The sequence below is a fragment of the Rattus norvegicus genome, chromosome 18 (genome assembly GCF_036323735.1).
Source record: "Rattus norvegicus strain BN/NHsdMcwi chromosome 18, GRCr8, whole genome shotgun sequence".
NCBI classification, from domain to species: Eukaryota; Metazoa; Chordata; class Mammalia; order Rodentia; family Muridae; genus Rattus; species Rattus norvegicus.
In genome coordinates this window covers 16,795,114-16,818,738 of record NC_086036.1, presented here as the reverse complement: position 1 = coordinate 16,818,738, position 23,625 = coordinate 16,795,114, and the positions used below count along the sequence as shown (strand labels likewise).

Below are 23,625 nucleotides of genomic sequence, written 5' to 3'. Positions count from 1 at the left end.
CATGTCAAGCATTACTCCAGTAAAAAAAATCACACAAGGGCATAATGAAAGAAGGAAGAATTCGGAATTAATATGTCTTTTAAGGTGAAAATTAACCAACTCTAGCGACATATAAATGGATTATATATCAATAAGGGTCAGTTCAGGACTGCAAAGCTGGGTATACAGATCACTTCATCTAACAATACTGCTCAATTAAACAGTTGACACTGAAAAAGCTTTTTAGCAAAAGTCAGTATTCTTTGTGACTGAAGAAAGCAAGCAAGTGAGCAAGAAAGGAGAAAGAGGAAGAAAGAAAATCAGCAAGTCAGGAAAGAAAGAAACTCCCCTAATCACTCCTTCAATGTCACAAAAATGTTTATTTTTATTGAAAGTTAATAAAGGACATCTAGGTAGAACAGCAAAAATGAGTTAATGGCCAGAGACTAAATAGTGTCCTATTACAATATGAAAGAAAGGGAGGACGGACTACAGCACCAATTTCATTCATCCACGTAATACAAGTTCTCATCCCTGCAATACAGTGAGAAAAAGAAATGAAACTTAATCGATTGTGAAAAAAAGAAGAAACTCATCCTTTTCAGAAAACCTTAAATGCCTATTTGAAAAATGTCAAATTATGCATAAAAATTCAATTACAATAAAATATTGTTTTAAGGGTTTTTCAGTAAACATTTTAAAGAACAAATCAATGCTCGTGAAAATACTGTTGAAGAAAACCATGCATTAATTTGATCTCGAGGTATTGAATTAACATTTAAAAACTTTAGAACCTTTAGATTACTTTAGCTTATTTACATCCAACTTCATTTTTAAAGAAACCTTCTATAACATACTTTAAACATTGTCATTGTTACTATAAAATCTAGCAAACAATTCTAAGAGCTAACTTTAAATGAAAGCTCAAGCTGGGGATTTAGCTCAGTGGTAGAGCGCTTACCTAGGAAGCGCAAGGCCCTGGGTTCGGTCCCCAGCTCCGAAAAAAAAGAACCAAAAAAAAAAAAAAAAAAAAAAAAAGAAAGCTCAAGAGATTATCTAAAACACAGAGAACATGGTACCTTAGATATCTAAGTTATATACACAGGTAAAGTACATCAATAGTTTGTTTTCTTAACTAAATCTAAATTACTTTTCAAAGTTTAAGTTACTATATTAGATACCTTGAATTAATTGCTTGCTTTCTTTCTTTCTTCCTTTCTTTCTTTTTCTTTCTTTCTTAGAAAAAAGCAGTTACTTTCTCTTAAGTGTTTATGAGGTAGCCAAAGTAAGCTAAGGCACCTAGAGCAGGATGAAGTTTGGCCTCTGTGGTGGTTTCAGTAAGAATGCTCCTCATGGGCTCATACAGTTGAATGCTTAGTCACTAGGGAGTGGAATTGTCCGAAAGGATTGGAAGAATTAGGAGGTGTGGCTTTGTTGGAGAAGTGTGACACTGAGGGTGGACTTTGAGGTTTCATAAGTTCCTGCTTACTAATCAGAATGTAGCTCTCAGCTACCTGTCCAACACGATGCCTGCTGCCACAATGCTCCCCCACCATGGTAATGGCATATAAAACTGTAAGCAAGGTCCCAAATAAATGCTGTCTTTCATAAGAATTGCCTTGGTCATAGAGTCTCTTTACAACAATATTACAGTAACTAAGCCTACATTTATGACCTTATTTTTAAACTAAACCTAGTGAAGAATAATCTTTAAAATGTTATGATACAACATACTAAGATAATAGGTAAACTATAAGATGTCTGTGTGAGCTTTAAAGTAGTTTTAAAAGACAATTTAAAAAAACATGTAGAGTTTTCTCTTACAAAGGCCTAACTAATACTTTGAAAAATCTGTTTGTTCATTTATTTGTTTTTGGAAAGCAGTAGGGGTAGTTAAGTAGATAGGTAGGTAAGCAGGCAGGCAGGTGGGTGAGTAGATGAATGATAGATAGATGGATTGACTGATATTCTCTTCAATCCAATCATCATCCTACCAAGCTTTTTGAAGATATCATCAAGCTTATTCTAAATTAACATGAAAAATAAGAACAGTCAAAGGAATTCTGCAAAGAAGGAATAAAGTTGAAAGATTTGTATTATAGGCTTTAATACTTGCCATAAAGCCAGTTATCTACTGGATTAGTGAAGAAATTAACAGAACACTATGGGTTAAAAACAGTCCCACACAACACAGTGACATAATTCTGACAACTGGCCAAAGATAATACAATGATTTGCCTATATGTTGACTATAAGAAATGTACTTTGAATGTTAAAATATAACTCTTTAAGAAATTATAGAGTAAGATTTTCCATGCTAACAGTACTCAAAAGATGCTAAAGTAGTCAATAAATCTTAGAAAATGCATATTTCAATGCAAGAACTATCCCTTGGGGTAAATAAGGCCACTGCACAATGATAAAGGAGCCAATTCATTAGACAGAAATAACGGTCTCAAGGTTCCATGCATTTGAAAACACACCTTCCAAATGAATGAAGCAACATCAGTTACACTGCAAAGATATACACACAAACACACAATCAGACGCAGAAATTTCAATATCTTTTTCTCAGTAAATGATAGAACCATTTAGATATTAGAAAAAAGTGAACACACAGACAAAAGCTTTGGACCAGACATTTAACACTTGAGGAATAATCAACTGAATGGCACAGAATACAGCTCCCTGTTGTATTGTATTATCCAACATCACATTTGAAAGTGAGAGCTTAGAAAAAGGAAGGGCTGGGCGTGGTGATATGAAGTATAACCCCTGCTCTGGGGAAGCTGGGGCGGTACGATCACAAGTTTAAGGGATAAACAACAGGACCTAGTTTCAAAACAAACAAACAAACAAAAAACAAACAAAAAAACCAGAAAAGAACAAATATACATTTTCCTACTGCCCATATCTCTAACAATAAAACATCTCTAACTTCAAGAAGCTTGCACAAATAGCTCTTTACTGTATAGCTCACTGGGGGACCTTGTTTCAATTAAGACAATGGAAAAGAATCGCCCAAGGTCTTGCACCTTTAGCAATGCCCATGTGATGCTCGCGAGGTTCACATTAAGTCTAGGAGGTGAATCAGAGGACCCAAAGGGTAAGAGGAAAAGAACAACACGTCAGGTGTTTGCACTACTACACAGGGGAAACAGAAACGATGTGGGGCTATTCCAGTGTATGTAGTCACCGTGCAAAGGCTTACGATCATCTCCGTTAACTGTCACTGCCAGAATGCTGAAGAACATACTGCTATTTTCATTACCCAGGGAAGGAATTAGAATGTAAGGACATAGTAAAGTTTTCTATCTAGCTGTCATAGCAGAATACAAGAGGTATGAACTTTCTTTGGAAAAGTCCCAACATTTTTTAAAAAAAATTACATTAATTTGAGATTTCCTTTTCTTTTATTGGATTTTTTATTTATATTTTAAGTTTATTCCCTTTCCTGGTTTCCCCTCCAGAAACACACTATCCCTTCCCCACTCCCCCTGCTTCTATGAGGGTCCTCCCTCACCCACCCACCCACTCCCTCCCACCTCCCCATCCTGACATTCCCCTACACTGGGGCATCGAGCCTTGACAGGAGCAAGGACCTTTCCTCCCATTGATGCCCAACAAGGCTATCCTCTGCTACATTTGCAGATGGAGCCATAGGTCCATCCCTGTGTACTCTTGAGATTTCCTTTTGAGTCCCCTCTCTCTTTTCCCTCTATTAAACTGTAAGCATTTTGTAGGATGATGTCATTATGTAGGTGAAGGCAGGTACAAGATAGAATGAGGCCTGTCATTGGACAAGAAGGAAGGATGGGTGGGAGAAAAGTTTTAGAGAGGAGGAGGAGACTGGAGAGAGAGGCAGCGGAGAGAAAACGGAGACGGATGTTAAGATTCCTCTCTGCACTTTTACAGGTTATTATGAATATTCTTAAGGGATGGATGTGTACAGGGCTTTGTATGTCTAGGTGGGCAATTATATATTGTCAATTGGATCAGAGGTTATTGTGTTGTGTGTTCTTTCATGTAGTGATTTAATTGTGTTCAAGAGTGTGGTGCCCGGAGATGGTGGGCCACCACAGAATTGAGATGTGTGTATGTGGCATGGTGACAACCTACCTTGAGAATTAGACAGGTAGAGAGACTGTTGTCAGGCTCAGAGAGTAGCCATCAACAGTGTGATGTGGGATGGAGCAAAGTGGGTGAGAGGCTTTGCTGACTGAGGTGAAGACATCAAACATGGAATGAGGCCACGCGGTGCCGACTCCAGTACTGGTTAAAAGAAACCTCCTTCTTATAATTTTACAGCAACACACTTTCACTAAACATCTTTTGGATGACAGTTCTATTGATGTTTAGGAGATGTTAATTTTACCTTAAGTATAATATAATTAATCACACAAACTACATCCAAAAGATCTGAAATTCTTAAACTTTCACTGATGGCAAATGATATCAATTTTCATTTATTTTGCTATCCACGCAATGATTAAATGAAAACAGAATTATGCCACAAATTGATTTCAAGAATTAAGTAATGTCTGATACTATCTTCAAATATTCCACACTGGACATATATCTGTTTAATAAATCAGAAAGAAATAACTGAAGAGTTTTAACTAAACAATTTAATTATCAAGTCGTATATGAGCTCTCTTCTAATATTCTCAAAGATTAGCACCAGACAGAATTAAGGAAAAAAAGTAACCTATAAACTTGCAAATATCTCTAAATGAAAATTTCTATCATAGCTAATGTTGGGAAAATAAAGCAAATATGTGCAGTGGGAAATCAATATCTGAACGAAAGCTTCCTTACCAGGCGCTACATATAGACCAGTTCCAAGAGTCCTTGCAGCCTTGTAGAACAGGGGGAGCTCAGGCCTCATGATCAAGTCCCTAAGTAGTCCTATCACCTCTCAAAAGGAGGTGTTAAGTCTGTTCTCCAAGCCATAACAAAGAAAATAAATATAACTCGACATTCAAACTCCTCTCAACTGACTGGTGTACAGCTAATCTCTAACACTGCTTAGAATTTTGAACTTCAAAAACTACACAGAAGCTGTTCTAAAACCTAACTTAGAACCTTCTTCTCTGAGGTTGGATTGGAAAGTCCTGGAATACTTGAACTCCTTTGCTGTGGCACTGAGCATTATAGGTGAATTAGCAGAATACCCTGTAGTACTGAATGGGAATACTACATTTTGATTTTATTGTTAAATTCTTTGCAGAAAAGGAAGATGTATGTATAGGAGGGAGAGATGTTTTGGTGACAGGGAAATGTTTCTCTTCCTCTGTAGCAACCTACCCTTTACATCAGCAATAAACTTGGTGCTATAGGAAGCTTGAAAGGAGCTGAAAACACTGTCCTAGAAAGATAGTCTGGATTTTCAGATTAAAATTAAACTTTTTAAGACTTCCTTTGCCATTGGGGGCAGGGAGAGAGGTGCTCCAGACATTCAGCTCAGCCCGCCAGTCTTTGCAGGCAAGTGCGTCTGTTTCATCCCCCACACTGTAGGATATGACGCCTGAAGTGGGAACAGATCTGCTGATGGGGACTACTTTTCCTTAGACTCCTGCCTGCCCGATACTTTAAATATACCTCAAATTTTGTAATTGTGCGAATTACTAGTTTTAAACTTATTTTAAAAGATCATATAGAAAGTTCATGAACAAGCTTGGTTAAAAATGAGTCATTTGAAACTAACCATTGAGTAGTTTCTGTACCATTCTTATTCTATTTCTTTCTCACAGTTCCCCAAAGAATAGAAGTCCTCACAAAAACCTCAGTTGCCTCTTGACCTGTTAAGCCAAATCACATTCCTATCCAAACAATCCTTGCATGCTGTATCACTTTCGGGCTATAGCAGTTCTGATTTATTTTTAGCAGGTAATTTGGGGCAAGAACTCTTCTCATTGCTGCGTCTTGCTCTGTCTTGCAAGACTGCCAACCTGGTGTTTCTGCAGAGTCAGCTCCAGAACTGCAGGTTCCCTGAGTGCCAACAACAGAATGCTGCTCCGGATGTCAGAATACAGGGAAAGACGATGCTGGACCAACCCAGAAAGTCTAGTGGCTTCAATGACCATCCCCTATCATAAACGCTCAAACAGCCCAAACAACTGTGTAACTGAACGCCTAACAGTTTTCGGCCAATTGGCTGACAGCACTCACACAGATACTGACTGTACACAGAGATAACCAATTGGCAAGGATTCTGTCCACAGAGCCCCCTCTGTCTCCTGCTACTTCCCTGACATGCTTCCCACCCCCTGACTCACTGTTTCAACACTTCTTAAATGCACCAGAGGCGAAGATGCCTACAGCATCAATGGAACAGCTTCAGCCAGAAAGTTTACAACCCAGGTTAGGGGATTAAAGGAACAAAACCACAGACAGCACTTTAAAAGCTAACACTGTGACCTGAAGGATTCAAAAGTGTGGCAAAACCTACATCCCAAGATCAACATTTCAGAAGCAGAACTCTAAATATTCATAAGCTCAAGAGTTTTATTAAGACTTATCTCCATGCAAGACAACAGAGCTAACCCAGTCAGGTAGATAGCTTTCACAATAGAGCATTCTGAAGAGACAATCAGATTATAACATTTAACCCTAAAAGTTTTATTTCATCAACATTTATATAGAGATGGACTCTATATCAAAAAGTGCAGATTTTTTAAAATTTCCTCTGCAATCTGGGAGGATGGGAAAACATGCCTGATTTGTATATTAAAGCACAAGCATCTGTCCTACTGATGATATTCTAGGGAAGCACATTAGCATAAAATTTAACGATGTCAAATAAGTGGATGTGAAATAGGGACTGCGTAAAGACACTATTTCCAAGGCTGACAGAAACATCACTGTTTAGAAATGCAAATGAAACCATTATGTTCAATAATTATATGAAAATATGAACAGTTCAGCATGTTTTCCAGCCCTGATGGCGGTTAATGGGATGTACGCTTATGTAAATAACTACTATTAAAGCTAATGCTGAAAAAAACTAATAAATTCATACTAAAGCAACTGATTTAGTATGCTTTTAAACCCCAGCAGTGCTCACTTATTAGAAAAGAGTGCGTTATTATGTTTAGAACTCATTACTGCTACGAGTCACTGCAACTCCATCAATTACCATGCATTAATGAAAATGGGACACATACAAAAAAAATTATTGCCTCTCAGCAGTTTTCTTTAAAGACAAAATCTAGGGGTATTACCACCGTGGGGCCTTCTAGGGAACATAACCACGTGATAATCTTTATTGTTAAAACAATATTCAAAACATTGTCAGCCTAGGGCATTTTGTTGGGAAGACCACAAGAACCTTACTGCAAAATTCTTAATATTTTACAAGACTGACCATTTCAACATCAGTGAGAGAATTTTAATATTTGAATTACATTTTTAAGACCTTCACTAAGTGTATTTTTAACACATGGCTCTGGTCCTTCTTTCAGAGGGAGTCTAAGAAATAAAAATATATGGTGGTAATTTTAACAGTGTGGACAATAGATGGCTTCGTTCCAAGACACTGTCTGTTTTAACAGATAAATTCCAGCCGGTCCTACATTATGTCTCAGTGAATGCCGTGCAACCACAAGATTGGATTTTTAAGAATAAACCACCTTACACTTCATTCTTGGCAACAAGCTGGGCTGTCTTATAATATGTTAAATATTTAACATAAGATAATAAGGACCTGGAAAATTCTCACTCTTTAAAATTTTGACTTAGCTGGAGCCAAATAGTAAAGAAAATGCTGACACAGTGAGAATTGGAGAACAGGGATGTCTTAGCTTTCACTCCCCTGCCAACTGTAGTATTTTATTCTCTTCCTCCAAATGTAATTTAACTGACCCTTCATCCTTTTCTAGTAGATAGGAAAACAAAACCTTTCAGAAACTATTAAATGTAAATACAATTGCTAGACCTCAGACATAGTCTCGCTATATAAACTAAGTATGTGTTTACTTAAAAAATGTAGCTCCCACATGAATTCAATAGTTTATACTTTTCATCTCTCATGTTTATTGATTAGAGAATCTTTTATTGTATTTAGATCTATCTCCAGGTGATGCAGAGTGCCAGATTAGGCCGCTTTAGTAGTAAAGTGTAAGTTGCTCTCATGAGTCAAAGAACACTGCCTTAGCAAGTCCTTCACATAACAGGCATAACTGACACCAAGTACTGCCGCCTGCATTACAGTCCAAGTCTGCCACAGCACACAGGACAGAAGCTAGGCCTAACAGAAACACACAGTAAGGACATCTAACGTGCTATGAGTAATTGACATCCACTCACAATTTTATAACAGAAGACAACTGAGGAACAGCAGGAAACTTGAAGAAACAAAAGAGTGGGTCAAAAGGGTGTTACCATAGACAGTGTCAAACTCAAGGGGGAATGTGCATTCCTCCCTATGACGCAGAACGAGACACGGGTGTTCTCTCAGTCATAGCTATTTAACCTAGAACCGGAGTACTGCAACAGGAAAAGGAAGTGGAAGACAGAGTAAAAAGCCAATTGCTTTTATTTGCAGATTGACATGGTTCCATGTACAAAAGTACTAGAATAAAAACAATTTACAAAGCTTAAATCTATACAACAAATATATAGAAGTCAACTGTATTTCTAAATTTAACAATAAACATTACAACAAAATTAAATCAGACTGTGCTACTGCTGGCCACAATGTAGACGTGAGGGCTGAATCTAGAATGACAAGATGGGAAAGATGTGCTTCCCTAACGCAGAGTCAGCGCTCTGCAGTTCTACTACCAGACGGCCATCCACACCAGATGGCCATCCACACCAGACGGCCATCCACACCAGATGGCCATTCACACCAGACGGTCATCCACACCAGACGGTCATCCACACCAGACGGTCATCCACACCAGATGGTCATCCACACCAGACGGTCATCCACACCAGATGTTATCCACACTAGATGGTCATCCACACCAGATGGTCATCCACACCAGACGGTCATCCACACCAGATGGTCATCCACATGAAATAAACACATCTTGCTCTGATGACTGCTACTGGCATTCTCATTACGCTCAAGAACGCCAGACCCAGACAGAGCCATGCAACCTCACAGTGTAGGTTCAACTCCAAGCTTGGCATTTTGAAGCTCCTTACGTCTTTCTGCCTGCGATTCCTTTGTGTTTGATCAGAGAAGTCTATGGTGCAGAGCCTCCTCAGCGCACTCCTAGCCGGCGTCTCTTGCCAGTAACGTGGGAGCCCTGCTCTTTTCTGCCGGGAAACAGAGGAGCAGTGGATCTGGTGGATAGGCTGGGAGCAGTGGAGAAGGGAAGGCTGCAGTTGACATGTATTCTTAAAACTTGTATCATTGAAATGTAAATAAGAAATACCCAGGTTAATAAAGATGGAGGAAAAAGAAAAAGAAAAAAAAAGAAAGAAAAAATTAATTATAGAAATAGAAAATAAATTGTTTTTAAAGTTCCTCTTGGGAAAAAAATATATATATAATGCTAGAAAAGTTGAATACTGGTAATTGAAACACTGAAAAAAATTTCACATGCTTTAAGACTAAAAGGCATACTTAAATCTATACTTGAATTTTCTATATTTTTTATGTACAAATGTTTTTTTAGATTGTTAAACTTACCTATAGGTATACTTTGAATGCTACTATCAAAATGTACTCACTATACTTTTTCTCTCAGCTATACCTCTCCTGGGCATATACCCAAAGGATGCTCCAATATACAGCAAAGACACATGCTCCACTATGTTCATAGCAGCCTTATTTATAATATCCAGAAGCTGGAAAGAACCCAGATGCCCTTCAACAGAGGAATGGATACAGAAAATGTGTACATATACACAATGGAATATTACTCAGCTATCAAAAACAATGACTTCATGAAATTCATAGGCAAATGGTTGGAACTGGAAAATATCATCCTGAATGAGGTAACCTAATCACAGGAAAACACACTTGGTATGCACTCATTGATAAGTGGATATTAGTCAAAAAGCTCAAATTACCCAAGATGCAATCCACAGACCACAGGAAGCTCAAGAAGGATGACCAAAATGCGGATGCTCCCACTCCTTCTTAAAAGGGGGAAAAAAATCCATAGGAGGGGATATGGAAGCAAAGTTTAGAGCAGCGACTCAATGAATGGCCATTCAGAGCCTGACCCACATGTGGCCCACATATATATATACAGCCACCAAAACTAGATAAGATTGATGAAGCTAGAAAATGCATGCTGAAAGAGACCGGATATAGGTCTCTCCCGAGACAAACATCCAGAGCATGTCCAATACAGAGGGCAATGCTAGCAGCAAACCACCGAACTGAGAACAGGACCCCCCCTTGGGGGGAATTAGAGGAAGTATTGAAAGAGTTGAAGGAGCTTGCAACCCCATAAAAACCACAATGCCAACCAACCAGAGCTTCCAGGGACTAAACCACTACCGAAAGACTATACATGGACTGACCCAGGGCTCCAACTGCATATGTAGCAGAGAATAGCCTTGTTGGGGCACCAAGGGAAAGGGAAGCCAAGGTTGGACCCCCAGTGCAGGAGTATATGGGGGGGCAATAAGGAGGCTGTATAGGGGGAATACCCATATGGAGGAAGGGGAGGGGAGGAAATAGGGGCTTATGGACAGGAAACTGGGAAGGAGAATAACATTTGAAATGTAAGTAAAGAAATATATCTAATAAAAAAATTAAAAAAAAAACTTATATCATTGCCACAAAAACTAGAAAGCAAGATTTTTGTTGTTGGGTTTTTTGTTTTGTTTTGAGATGAGAATTTTAAAGAAAAAAATCTTCAAACAGAAAAGAACAATTACAATTTAATTGCAGGACATTATTAAATCTTCACATCATTTTACATGTTATGAACTTTCTTGATAATATTTTATAAATAAAACTTTTATAGAGCTTAACCATTTACCAGAAAATTTTATATTATTTCATTTGGCCATCATTTTTGGTAAATTGTTCAGGTATTGTTGACACATTATATACAAAAAATTTAAAATTTACAAAGTGTGCTTTATCCAAAGCCATAACGCTAAGATGTAATGCATATAACACAGGTCCTCTTTCCAAAGCACCACAGTCCTTTCTGTTTTATCGTACATTAGGATTAATCATATCTGAGATATTCTGTCCCTAATTTAATAACAGTTTAAAAACAATATTCTTCACATAATTTTATTTAATGAGGAAAAGCTGCTTTAGCAGCATGCTGAATTAGTTTTCTGCCATCCCAAGTGACGACCTGATGTTATCTGCTGACTATCCTAAGTACTGCAAATCCTCTAAGTGAATATGCATGCCGCCATATTAAAATCTCCTCTTACTGTCTCCAGCATGAGCCATTCCTCTAGTCCTTTCAGCCTGGCTCATTGACGCCTTGGAGCTTTCTACCCGGAAGACAGGTAAACATGTGAAAAGTTTTTTCTGCACTTATACCGATGACAATCTCTCTTGTCATCATGTCATAGGTTTCTTTTAGTGCCTGTCTCTATGGCATGTAAGCTTCTAGAGAGGGAAACTTTATTTCTAGTCTCAGTTTTGGCAATGTCTTTTGTTCTTTCTTTTTTTCCTTCCTTCCTTCCTTTTTTTTTTTTTTTGAAAGAAACAATTCTTTAAATTCTGGAAATTCACCAGACAACAGCAGTGACTTCATTAGACTTTCTGAGACTGACAGAAATGGCTCTTTCTCTCCTTAGCTCCACGAGTGCCTCAGGACCCAGGAGAAACAAGGAGCTCAGGATGCAGGTTTCCATACAGACAGAGGAGTACCAAGTCCACTCCAAAGCCTTTCAAGCATGAGAGTCCCTCACCTTGAAGCGCTCAACTCAGGTTTCAGACTAACCATGTACAGCTGATAACCTGTGCAAATAGGCGAAAATCTGTAAAACCTCTGAAAACTATCTGGCCCCAAACACTCCTGATAACATTACTGTCAACATGCATTACAAAAAGATAATAAATAAGAGGCATGACAATCTAACCATCTGATTTGTAGTGAGACCTAGTTCCCATAGTTTGTTAACTCATTATCACTGAATGACCATACATACCATAACTACATTTACACTTGTGAAAAATTAAAGACCTCTTAAATGCCAAATCTTGGGTGTAAGTTTAAAAAAACACAGAAGTTGGTGTGAAAGTCTGTAGCTGAGGTGAAAGTGCTGGCATCTGTACTGTGCAGGCCATTCTAAGGTTAGTAGGTAAAGAAAACAGTTATTCTTGATTAATAACAGCCATTCATTATATTCTTCAAATCTAAAGTCATTACAAACTGTGCCAATACAAATGGGCTGAGATGAAGAGAGATTTCAGAATAGTCCTTTACAGAAGATGGTCATCATTAAAGTCTGTTTGCACATGCAAGAACTGATTAAACTTCCCTAAGTAATTTTTATATGACCCTATGTAGATTGGATACAACGTACTCAGAACTAACACTCTAAAGAAGTATAGAAAGATGTATAAAATATATAGCATATAATAAACACATACTAAGTTTGGTTTCCAGTTCACTTTACTACATCTATATGTGGACATATATCAGAAATGACCATAAGGACCATCTAAACTCTACAGCTACAGTCCCCATCATAACTGTTGAATTCCAGTTTCTCTCACTGCAAAGCAATGAACTGGCCTCTGGAGTTGAGTGTAAGGACTTGTATCTGGAGGTTTTCAACCAGTACAAGACAGAAAAAGCAAGCCTAAAAAGAAACATTTGTTTATTGTGAAATGACAATGCCATGGATATTGAAGGATCCCAGACTGCTGGTCTGCGTACTGGGGCACACTGGCAGGGAATCCTTAGCCCAGCATGCTGGCCAGAAAGACCAGAGTATTACAGTAGCTCTCTGAGGGGAAAGCAAGACACAGCAGGCAGCTAGGAGCCATAGTTGCAGCCACTGAGCATGGAGTGGTGAGTGTCAAGCCAGAACACCAGCTCCTGGGCCAGGTTTAGATTCAACAATAAACGTTCTGCAGAGAAAATTCTTCCCTGGAGTGTTACAGCTCAGTAAGACCCTCAGAAACTTTTGTTAAGTTAGTTCGTGTACTTCATTCCTTATAAACACATTTGGAATGGTGTGGTATTTAAGGGTAGATCTTCCCATTGGCTCAGTCTGAGATGTTAGGGATCCTCTAACATGCATGGGGAAAGACCTGAGGTATTGTCCAGGCATGACTGACTGTCATGGTCCTCCTTGTGGGATGTTGTGGTCATGTACTCCAGACAGGTATCTGGTCCGGAACTGGTTCAAACTCCTGCCATTCTCAACAGTGAGGTTCTGAACTTGCTACAACCTTACCAGTTCTTCTGTCTGGTGGCATAGTCCACTGCCCCATACCAGTCAATAAGTCACAGAAATCCCTAAAAGCAAATCTAGAATAAGTTGTGACCAAAATTCTATTACTACTTAGCCAGGGCAGTAAAGATACGGAACATGGTAGACAATGATGCCTGCAAGCAAAATAAAGTTTAGACATAAAACCCTGTAACAAATATGTTAAAGGGCTCTTTTACCTTATACTGAGGAAGCTACCAGAGAATGGGGCACCATTTAATATATCCTACTTCACTTCTTTCATAGCCAAGGCTTAGAGCTGAGGAAGCTTAGGCAACAATTGACTTGCTCACAGTTCTGGTCAGACCCAGTTCAGGTTTCTTATGAGCTGTTTTACAAGTAGCCTTCTGATTGTGCCCTCTATATTTGTGTGAAGAAAAGCACAGGAATCTCAGCTCTATAGGATCAGGGTGCACCCAACATTATGACCTCATTTAATCTTAAGTTCTCCTAGAAACCCTATCTTCAGCTACAGTCACACCAAAACTGAAAGCTTTAATGTACAGATTTGGGATGGCCACAGTTCAGTGTAGCAAATGCTACCGTCACAAATAAGCGGTTGAGCAGTCTTCTCTCCCAAGGAGACTCCATTCTCCTACCACCTCTCTTCCTACCTTCATCAGACCTGCAGATCAGACAAGCTTCCCTTCCCCTCCCATCTTCCCTGCTCTATAGCCCTCTGGGCCAAGCCAAGCTGCCTTGAGCAGCCTGCTATGCCAAGGGGACTCCATTTTCCTGGCACTTCTCTGCCCACCTTCATTATACTTGAGGTTCCTGAACCATATAGACCTGAAGGACTTGAAATACAAAGTCCAAGGATACCCACTATAGTCCTGACATCGAGGTTCGCCCCTTCCCCAATACCTACTGCAACAAGAACATTCAGGGACCAAAATCATCCAGATGGCTAAAGGCCCCTGAAAGACCACAATCAACTAAAGCCAGAGCAATATGACACCTCCAGAGCACAGCAATCCAACACACAGCAAACCCTGGATATCTGAACAGAGCCTAAGCACAAGACAATGACTTTAAAGGATAGAGACATTGAAAGAGAAAATGAATAAATCCCTTTAAAAACAGGAAAATACAATCAAACAGGTAGAGGTCTTTATGTTAGCTCTTTCCATATTCCATCCCCTGTGTTTTTGTGGTTTTTTTTCATCTTTATTAACTTCGGTATTTCTTATTTACATTTCAATTGTCATTCCCCTACCCAGTTTCCAGGCCAACATCTCCCTATCCCCTCCCCCTCCCCTTCTATATGGGTGTTCCCCTCCCCATCCTCCCCCCATTACCACCCTACCCCCCAACAATCACATTCACTGGGGGTTCAGTCTTGGCAGGACCAAGGGCTTCCCCTTCCACTGGTGCTCTTACTAGGCTATTCATTGAGGTAGAGGTCTTTAAAGAGGAAACAAATAAATCCCTTAAAGACATACAGGAAAATATAAATGAACAGGTAACAGAAATAAATAAAACTGTGCAAGACCTGAAAGTGGAAATAAAACCAATAAAGAAAACACAAACTGAGGTAATTCTGGAGAAGGAAAACCCAGGGAAGAGAACAGGAACAATAAAGACAAACATCACCAACAGAATACAGGAGATGGAAGACAATCTCAAGCATAGATGATACAATAGAATAAATTGATATATCAATTGAAGAAATGTTAAATCAAAAAAAAATTCCTGACACAAAACATCCAGGAAATTTGGGTACCATGAAAAAACCTAACCTAAGAAAAATAAGGATAGAAGAAAAACAAAATCATAGAAGAAAACTTTCTCAACCTAAAGAAAGAGATGCCTATAAACATATAGGAAGGCACACCATAATCAAAATGCAAAATCTGTAGAATAAAGACCAGCAGGTCTCAACTAACCCAGAGCCTTGAGATCTCTGACACTGAGTCACCAACCAGGCAGCATACAGGAGCTAGCCCAATCCCCCCTCCACCCCCAACACATATATAGCAGAGGACTGCAGGGTGTGGCCTCAGTAGAAAAGACACACCTAACCCTTGAGGTCCCAGGGAGTGGGGAGGGCAACATCCTTTTGGAGACAGGGTGAAGAAGGAATGGACTGAGGAACATTGAGGAGTGGGGGACCAGGAGGAGGGCAACAGCTGGACTACAAAAAAAATAAAAGTAATTTTTAAAAAAGTGAAACAAGAATTGTTCCAAGTGTACCAGGGTTATCTAAAGAATAAGAAGACACACAAATTGGGGCAGAAGGCACCACTATAAATTGTTTCAGATCCAAATACTGTAAATACAACTTACTGAGAAGGATGTTTTAAAGATGGTTTGAAAAAATAAGTCAAAGGACCAATGTCAAAGAAATAAACGAAAACTGATAACTGAGGAAAACCAATCCTAGGGAAAGCCTCCGTAGGAAGCACATAAGGAGCACCAAAGGAAGGTCATATGTCATCTGACTCTAGTGATCGGGACCCATATGTAGCTAGGCCAAATAACCAACAGGCTGAGGTAGGCACAGACTGCCTGGATTAGAGGCTAGTATAAGGCCTGTCTGGGAAGCTTCCCTAGATGCTGTCTCAGGGTAGGTTTAAGATGAGCTGTGGATACAGCTCAGTGCCCCAGCACATATCTAGTTAGCACATTTGAGCTCTTGGTTCAATCTCTAGTATCGGAAAATATCCATTTGATCTTTTAAACCATATTAAGTTATAGAAAGATATCAGAAGACAAGTGATGTAATGAAACTACTTTTTAGGAAAGGTTAATATGGCCACAGTGATGGAACAGTCTCGAGGAACAGTTAAGGCTGTACACACATACACAAGGATGCTACAATCCTGCAGGAATGCTGTGAGTGAGGGTCCTGAAAAGGACAGTGGGCTCAGGACGCGTCACAGGGAGGACGGGAAGAACTGAAGAGAGATGCCAAGACACAAGAACCTGTGCCACGTGACTTCCTTCTGTGTCTAGACATAGACATGAGCTACAACGCCTCAGCACTGTAGACACACATTATCCATGCTTCTGAGTTGTGCTGCAGTGTAAGGCAGTCGGTGTGACAGAGGGCTCTTGCTAGTGTGCCCTCAGTGCTGAGACGAGCAAGCTGAGGAGTGGGCATGGGTCCAAGCGCACCTCTGCCTCTTCTGTGTCTCCCCACTTCTTTCTCCAGGCCAGGAGACGAAAGGCATCTGCTTGCCTAACTCTTCAGGTTGTCACAAAGATGACCAAGTATGACAAAGTGCTCTGTTCATGACAGAACATCAAAACGTAATGTGTTTTACTGACAGAAGTCCTAAAAGGAACAGAAGCTAACAGTGTTATCTCGATACTTCAAGATCAGGAAGCCTGTTACATGACTGCTTCCTTTAACTCTGCGGTGTGTGCACTCCATCCAGGCGGCAGCGTCTGTCTGGACTATTGGCATGCCCAGTGTTCAGGTGCTTTAAGTCCCCTATTACCTCTTCTGTCACTTTCGACATTCTTACTGCAGCTCTATTTACACTAATTTTTGTTTCTAAGCTGTGATGGGATTAAATGTACAGATACAAAGCAATGAATTTATTACCCATATGGCAGTCTCAAGAACTCTCTCATAAGGAAAGTGTATACACAGGTGAACAGGGCAGTTGAGGAATACATTTTTACTTTTTCCTGGACTAGTTCTAGAAAAAAACCAAGTATACAGGTAGCTTGCTATAACATAGTAACTTATCTAATACAGGGTCAACTGAAATGAAGTATGCCAGATAAATTAATATAATTCTTTTATTTTATATAAATATTTGGTATCAATTCCCTTCACCCTGTAGTTAGATTTGTAGCTAAATACTTTAAGAAAATAATCTTATTTATCTATTTGTGTTGGGGACTGAATATAGGACCTTGTATAAACCAGATAAGTATTCTGTCTATTGAACTATAAGATTAGCCCAAGAAATAATCTTCCACGTGGTTAATAGCTAAGAGAACAACAAAAGTAATCAACCAATAACAATCAGTTTTGCTCCGGAAGTGGGACTGTCTCCTCATAGCATTAATAGGAAGAATTCTTCTGTCTGATAATTCTGATGTACAATGACTTTCCATGACAGTGTACAATAACATCATGGCCACAAACCTACCAGACTGACACAGCATCATGCAGCAACCAAAATGGCCTCAAGCAACACCATCCCTATAGCAATTTTCTTTAAAGTGCAAAAGTCTTTATAAACATGTATGTATGTAGGTATATATATCTGTATGTATGCATGCACGCAAGTACATGGAGGCAGGGCCCATGGAAGCCAGCAAAGGATATAGGTGCGCGCAGCTGTTAAATAACTAAGAATGAGTGATAGCTAGTTCTCAGGTATGTACCAACAGCTCCTACACCCAGTTCAGGGCTCATAGTGAAGGAGGGGGAAGGCAAAATATAAGAGCAATGTTCTAAAATGCCATTGCTTGGGCCTAATGTGCTGCTGTACAGATGAATTCATAGGAGGAGTTACCCACACAAAACCTGTGTAAGACAAAGTCAGTTAAAAGTCCTCACAGACAGAAGGACTTCACCATGGAGGCAGTAATGCAGTTGAAGACTGCGGGGAGAGTGAGACTCTTCTCTTTAGAGGATGACCAGTGGTGTGTATGTCTCAGTAGATGAGCACACACCCATGCATACATGGGAAGCACTAAACAAAATCAATATCATACACGCACAAATGCGCACACACACACAGGGCATAAAGTTGGAAGCAAGATGTATCCTGAGAGAGCATAAGAGAAACTGAAGGGAATGAGGGGGTAGCTATGAACAAATTAAATGTATATATATGAAATGTTAAGAGAATAGTATTTCTAAACCCAGAGGGGAAGTACTTAGTTTCTGATGCGGCAATACAAAAAGAAGTCCAAACAGACAAACACACTCTCTTCAAATAAAAACATCAACAACAAAATATTCTTGATTTTCTTCAGTGAACAACCAACAGATCCCAGCAAAGCTCCCCTCCACAGTTCTTAGAAGCAGCCCAAGCACTTGTACAATACAATAATAACCACCCAAACCCTGGTGAAAAAGGCAGAGGGACAGAAAATATAGTGACCAATTGTCTCCTCCTGCATGCTCTCAGTACAGCTCACAAGACAAATGCCATCTTTTAGTCAGTTCTTACTACAGAGCTTGTTAGACACTTCACAGACATGATAAATAGAACAGTTCATATTCCAACATGCCCACAAAAAGACATAATTAGATACAAAAAAAGGCTCACAGGTTCATTAGTTTTCAGGGTGGAGATATACTCAGTGGGACAGCATTTGCTGAGGTCCTGAACTCAGTCCCTGATTTTATAAGCAGTGGGGGGTAGGTGCTGGGGAAATGGCTCAGCTGGTAAAGTGCTGACTGAACTGGCATTACAACCTGAGTTCAAACCTCCAGCATGCTTGTCACTGGCGTGCACTGCAGTCCAGTGCTGCACAGGTGGGGACAGGCCCATTCCAAGTTCAGTGACAGACTGTTCAAAAAAGAAGGTGGTCAGGGATTAAAGAAAACACCTGACCTCTATCTGTGGTGCCTCCACATATATGAGCATATTATCTGCATGGACAAATGCACCATACGCAGCACACAGAGACACACATGCACACACGCACACGCATATGTACACACACACACACACACACACACACACTCATACACATTCACACCACAGTGTGGGGAGTGAAAACAATACCTTTCAGTCTTTCGTAGTCAATGCAAAACAGGGATGCTTTTACTCTAACGTGCACTATGCTTCAGTCTGCTTCGTCATACTTCAGTGATGCTACCAGCAGATATCAGACTAAACTCTCCTTCTACAAGCTTTACTAATGCCATCAATCTCAGTCATTCTCTAGAATACGAGTTCAAATATTAATTAACTTTTCTAAAAGATACATCTATTACAATTTATAATATTCATATGCCTACATGTTTTAGAATTGTTGGGCAAATTACTCTTTAAGTGTCAGACTCTCTCTCCTTTCACACCAAGGCAGGCAAAAGTTCCACAAGGTTCAAGAGATGATATGGCACTGAAAATGGCACTTAAGGCATAGTATTTCCTTGTTCGAAGACTAAAAATTATCAAAAATTTTTGTTTTAATAAAATAGTTTTCTATTTAAAAATATTGCATGTCCTATCCCTATGCAAACATGTAAAATATCTTCCTTTTCCACTAAGAAATTAGTCTGTATAGTTAATCAGTTATTAGACTTTAAAAAAACTAATCTGGTATAACTACCTTAAAAATGTCCCAAACTATAATTCACTGTTATAATCCTCACACAGAAATAAACTTCAAAATGAACTGAGGTTATCTGACTCAATGTAGATGAACCTGAATCATTCATGTGTGATGGGTAAATGTATCTGTAGTTAAAATTATATTGTTTTAAATTACAAGCTCATTTTATGTTTTGAAGTTTTATGGAGTTTTATGTACTGTAAAATCTTCTGTATTAACCTCTGACAGGTTTATTCTCTTAAGGAGATTTGTACCTGTGTAATATACTTGTAACAAAAATCTGAGTAGCTTTGTTTGTATTATTTCTTTCTCCCTTTTGACAATAAACTTCTATAAACATGACCTATCACTTGTGATTTAAAATGCCTTAAATGGATGACATCAGCTAATCCATCTTCATTGTCAATAACTAATCCATCTTCATTGTCAATACCATCATTCACTTCCATCCTCATTCATGATTCAGAATAAATGCTACACCAGCACCATGCTCACTGCACATGAAGCAGATCCAAGTCTCATGTATGACCTCATGACTTCATGTATGCTCTTCTCTTCTTCTATAGAGGGCTGGATAATGAATATTTTAGGCTAAGTGAATCCCAGGGTCTTTCTTGCAACTACTTATGGAGCCTAGAGCACAAAAGTCACCAAATACAATGCATAAATCATACTGGATTTGGCCCACAGAACTAATGGTGCGTCTTGAGCTAAGTCTTGGAAAAATACTAAATGCTGTGCTAAGGCACCTGTGCTATCTTAACACTTTGCTTTTCAGAAGAAACCATCATGGACATGGTAAGTATATACAGCTTCTGCACTGAAAAACATCATTCTGCACAGAGTACAAATGTCACCACTGCCCACTAAAATTATATGCTACCTTCTCCTGGGAAGCTACAAAAGTTTCTAAGTATAATACTATACAAACATGGACTTAATATAGCCGCCCAAGCTTTCAAATGTTCTAATAACTGTCTCTCTTACCCTAGTTCCTTAACTTACCCTGATGCCATTAGATGCTGTACAATATTTTTGTCCCAGGAAGATCAAATTATCAACTCTTCTCTTCATGTAAAGGTGAGTTCTATATTCCCTGATTTGTACCAGAGTTGGAGGCTAACTTCAGTCTCCTCTCTCATTGCTTGCTAACTCTCCAAGTCAGATGAGCTGCTCACCTGTCCAGCCTCCTGTGCTGACAGGAAAGCCACAGAATACGGATAAAGACTATCAGGTGAGGATATGACAGGATACATAGAGAAAGGCTTTTTCTTTTATTTTTAAATGGAGAGGACTTACAGTTGTCAAGACCTCTGGTCCCTTTTCTTCCTACCCTAATTCAAATGTGGTCCTCTGAACTGGAGTAGTCATTAGAAGTCAGAACTGTAAAGCAGCCAACTTTAAACTGTTAACTTTAAACCCCCAAATCACAACAGAGTCATCTTTTTCCAGTTCTTATAGGAAAAACAGATCCTTAAATAAAATTTTCATTTGATTTCTAAACTACTATTTTTGTAACACACTAACTAGCCAAAGTGTATTATAAATTTTCAGTAAATAGCATTTCTCTGACTAGGAAAGTAAAACAGCAGAACATGGTCTCTGACCTGAGGGACATTCTTAGAACAATGAAAGTAAAACAAGCCAGAAGAGGCCCAAGATGATTATCCAGACACTATAGTGGAGGACAGAGAGTCGGAGGGAGAGAATCAGACAGAAAGAGAAGCAGAAACAGAGAGAGACAAACAGAACGATAGAGCAGAGAAACAGAAAAAAAATGACAAAAAGAAAGTCAGAGAGAAACAGAGAGTCAGAGTCAGACAGAAGGAAAGTATAGAAAGAAGCTAATTTATTTTTTACTACTATGGAGTCAATAATCCTTATAATCTTTAATCAAAGGTAAAAATTAGAACTGTATTAATTTTCTATCACGTGCTTCCACTATTTGAAATAAAGAAGTTCAGAATTCATTTTTTAAAGTTACAGTTTTGTGATTTTTAAGCTAGTTAATTTATCATTATGATCAGATTTTTCTAATTTTTTAAAAAATACATGATTATTGTCAATGCAAAACTATGTCTATAATTTATGTCTATTATCTGAGATAATAACTACACCAAGTTAGTAATGTACTGCCAATAAGGATGATGGTTCTTTCAAGCATTCACACACTAGTTTTGCTGGCAGATCCATCACACTCTGTTTAGCTGTTTCTCATCTATGTTATATATAGTTATTTTAATTCATATGTCCTTCTAAGAAAAAACTTTTAAACTTAAATATCTTTCTATAGTGCCTACAGCAATGATTCAATACTTAGGAGTATGGAAAATTTCTGGTAACTAAGGTCCAAGTCCACCATGACTTGGATAGCCTCTGGGATCAGCTCACTATGGGAGACTCCCTTCATCGGCAGGGCTTCTCATTCTCTGACCTTATCTGGGGAATTCTAAGCCCCTACTCGTCTCTACCTGAGGAGTGTCCCATAGCCTCAATTACATTATAGGATCAACTTCCTTTCTCCTGATAAGAACCTGTTTAGCCAGCACCTGAGATTCATAACGTGCTTCTTCATGCTAATGAAGCATTGTTGGTACCTTAAGCCCTCAACCAATGCCCTCTGCCCATCCTAGATGTTCCTACCCTCAGTCCTCCAAAACTTTATACGCCTTGAATCACCTAAGTGAAGTTGATCTGTGTCCTGATAGCTGGTCCAGGTCGGTCATTCACAGTATGTACTCACAGGGCTTCCAACCCTACCCACTCCCTTGTCCTTTCTGCTCCCACTGCCTCATCAGGAAGAGCAAGGAGATCACATAGGAGCACTTACTGCTCTTTCAGAGGCACTCAGCACCATTGGGGATGGCTAGAAAACAACTGTAACTCCGGCTCCAAGGGATCCTTTCTCTGTCCTCCATGGGCTCTGCCCTCACACAAAGCCCTACTGCAGATACGCATGATTTAAACAAAAAGTAAATCTTAAAAATGTTTTTACTTTATTTTCATAAAATGCACTATGTACATATATGTGTACATGTACAGATGCACATAAACACACACACACATATATATATAAATACAGACATACACACATATATGAATATATATAAGTACACACACATATAAACACACATACACATATATATTAATATGTATAAATACACACATATATGAATATATATAAATACACACACACCTTTCTTTTTTTTTGTTTCAAGTTCATTTTCAATTCTCAGGTTATTTATATACAAATTTACAGGCAGTAAATCTCTCTATGGACACATCAAAATAAACGATTTGCCTAAAGTCCACTTCAGAATTGCAGAACTCCTACAAAGCGTAATGCAGAACAATGTCTTCTGGTTATTATCAGAATGTCCCTAAGTCACCTGGTTTAGAAAGTCTCTTAGAAAAAAATAAAAAACAAAAACCACAGTCCAGACCCAGAGTGGCTACAGGTCACGTTGGTTTAGTGGCTCTGCACATACACCTTTCTAACTCTAAAGTACAAAGCTCTCTGCTCTGTGACACTGTTGGTTTTATGCTGATATAAGTGTTTATCAGCTACAACACCTACATATTCTGTAAGCTTGTTTATCAGCTACAACACCTACATATTCTGTAAGCTGCTGTTGTAACTTCTAAATTTCTCTTTCATTCTAGTGTCTACAGCAAAGCAGCATATCTATGAACTATTTAAGCTTTATCTATAAGAAATATAACGATAAGGAGGCTAAGACTCCATTACTACAGTGGGACAGGACTTAATAAAGATCCAACATCTTACGGTGGTGCCTAGACTTCTTATCATGTTTTAGTTGACAAATCTGCGTAGTAACTAGCGTGTAGAGAAGCTAGGTGGCCTTATCAAGTACAAAGGAAGAAATACCACATGCTACTAATATCTTTCTAAATGCCTAGACGGCAGCACATGCAGATGTATTCTCTGTTGAAAGTATAACATGTATTATTTCTCTGATTTTAATTTCTTCATACAAGAGTCACATCTGCTGG

The 23,625-nt window shown here is 38.9% G+C and overlaps 1 protein-coding gene across 16 annotated transcripts in view; it reads right to left on the bottom strand.

Annotated features, from left to right (window-relative positions):
- Kiaa1328 (KIAA1328 homolog) overlaps positions 1-23,625 on the bottom strand; it is a 299,019-nt gene that overhangs the window by 242,701 nt on the left and 32,693 nt on the right. Inside the window, exon 1 of one of the 16 annotated variants that reach the window (XM_039097036.2) lies at positions 9,133-23,602. The exons of the other annotated variants lie outside the window; for them this stretch is intronic. The gene's annotated coding sequence lies outside the window, so the exon portion shown is untranslated. Of the gene's footprint in view, positions 1-9,132; positions 23,603-23,625 lie in introns of those variants that run through there. 16 annotated transcript variants of the gene reach the window in all.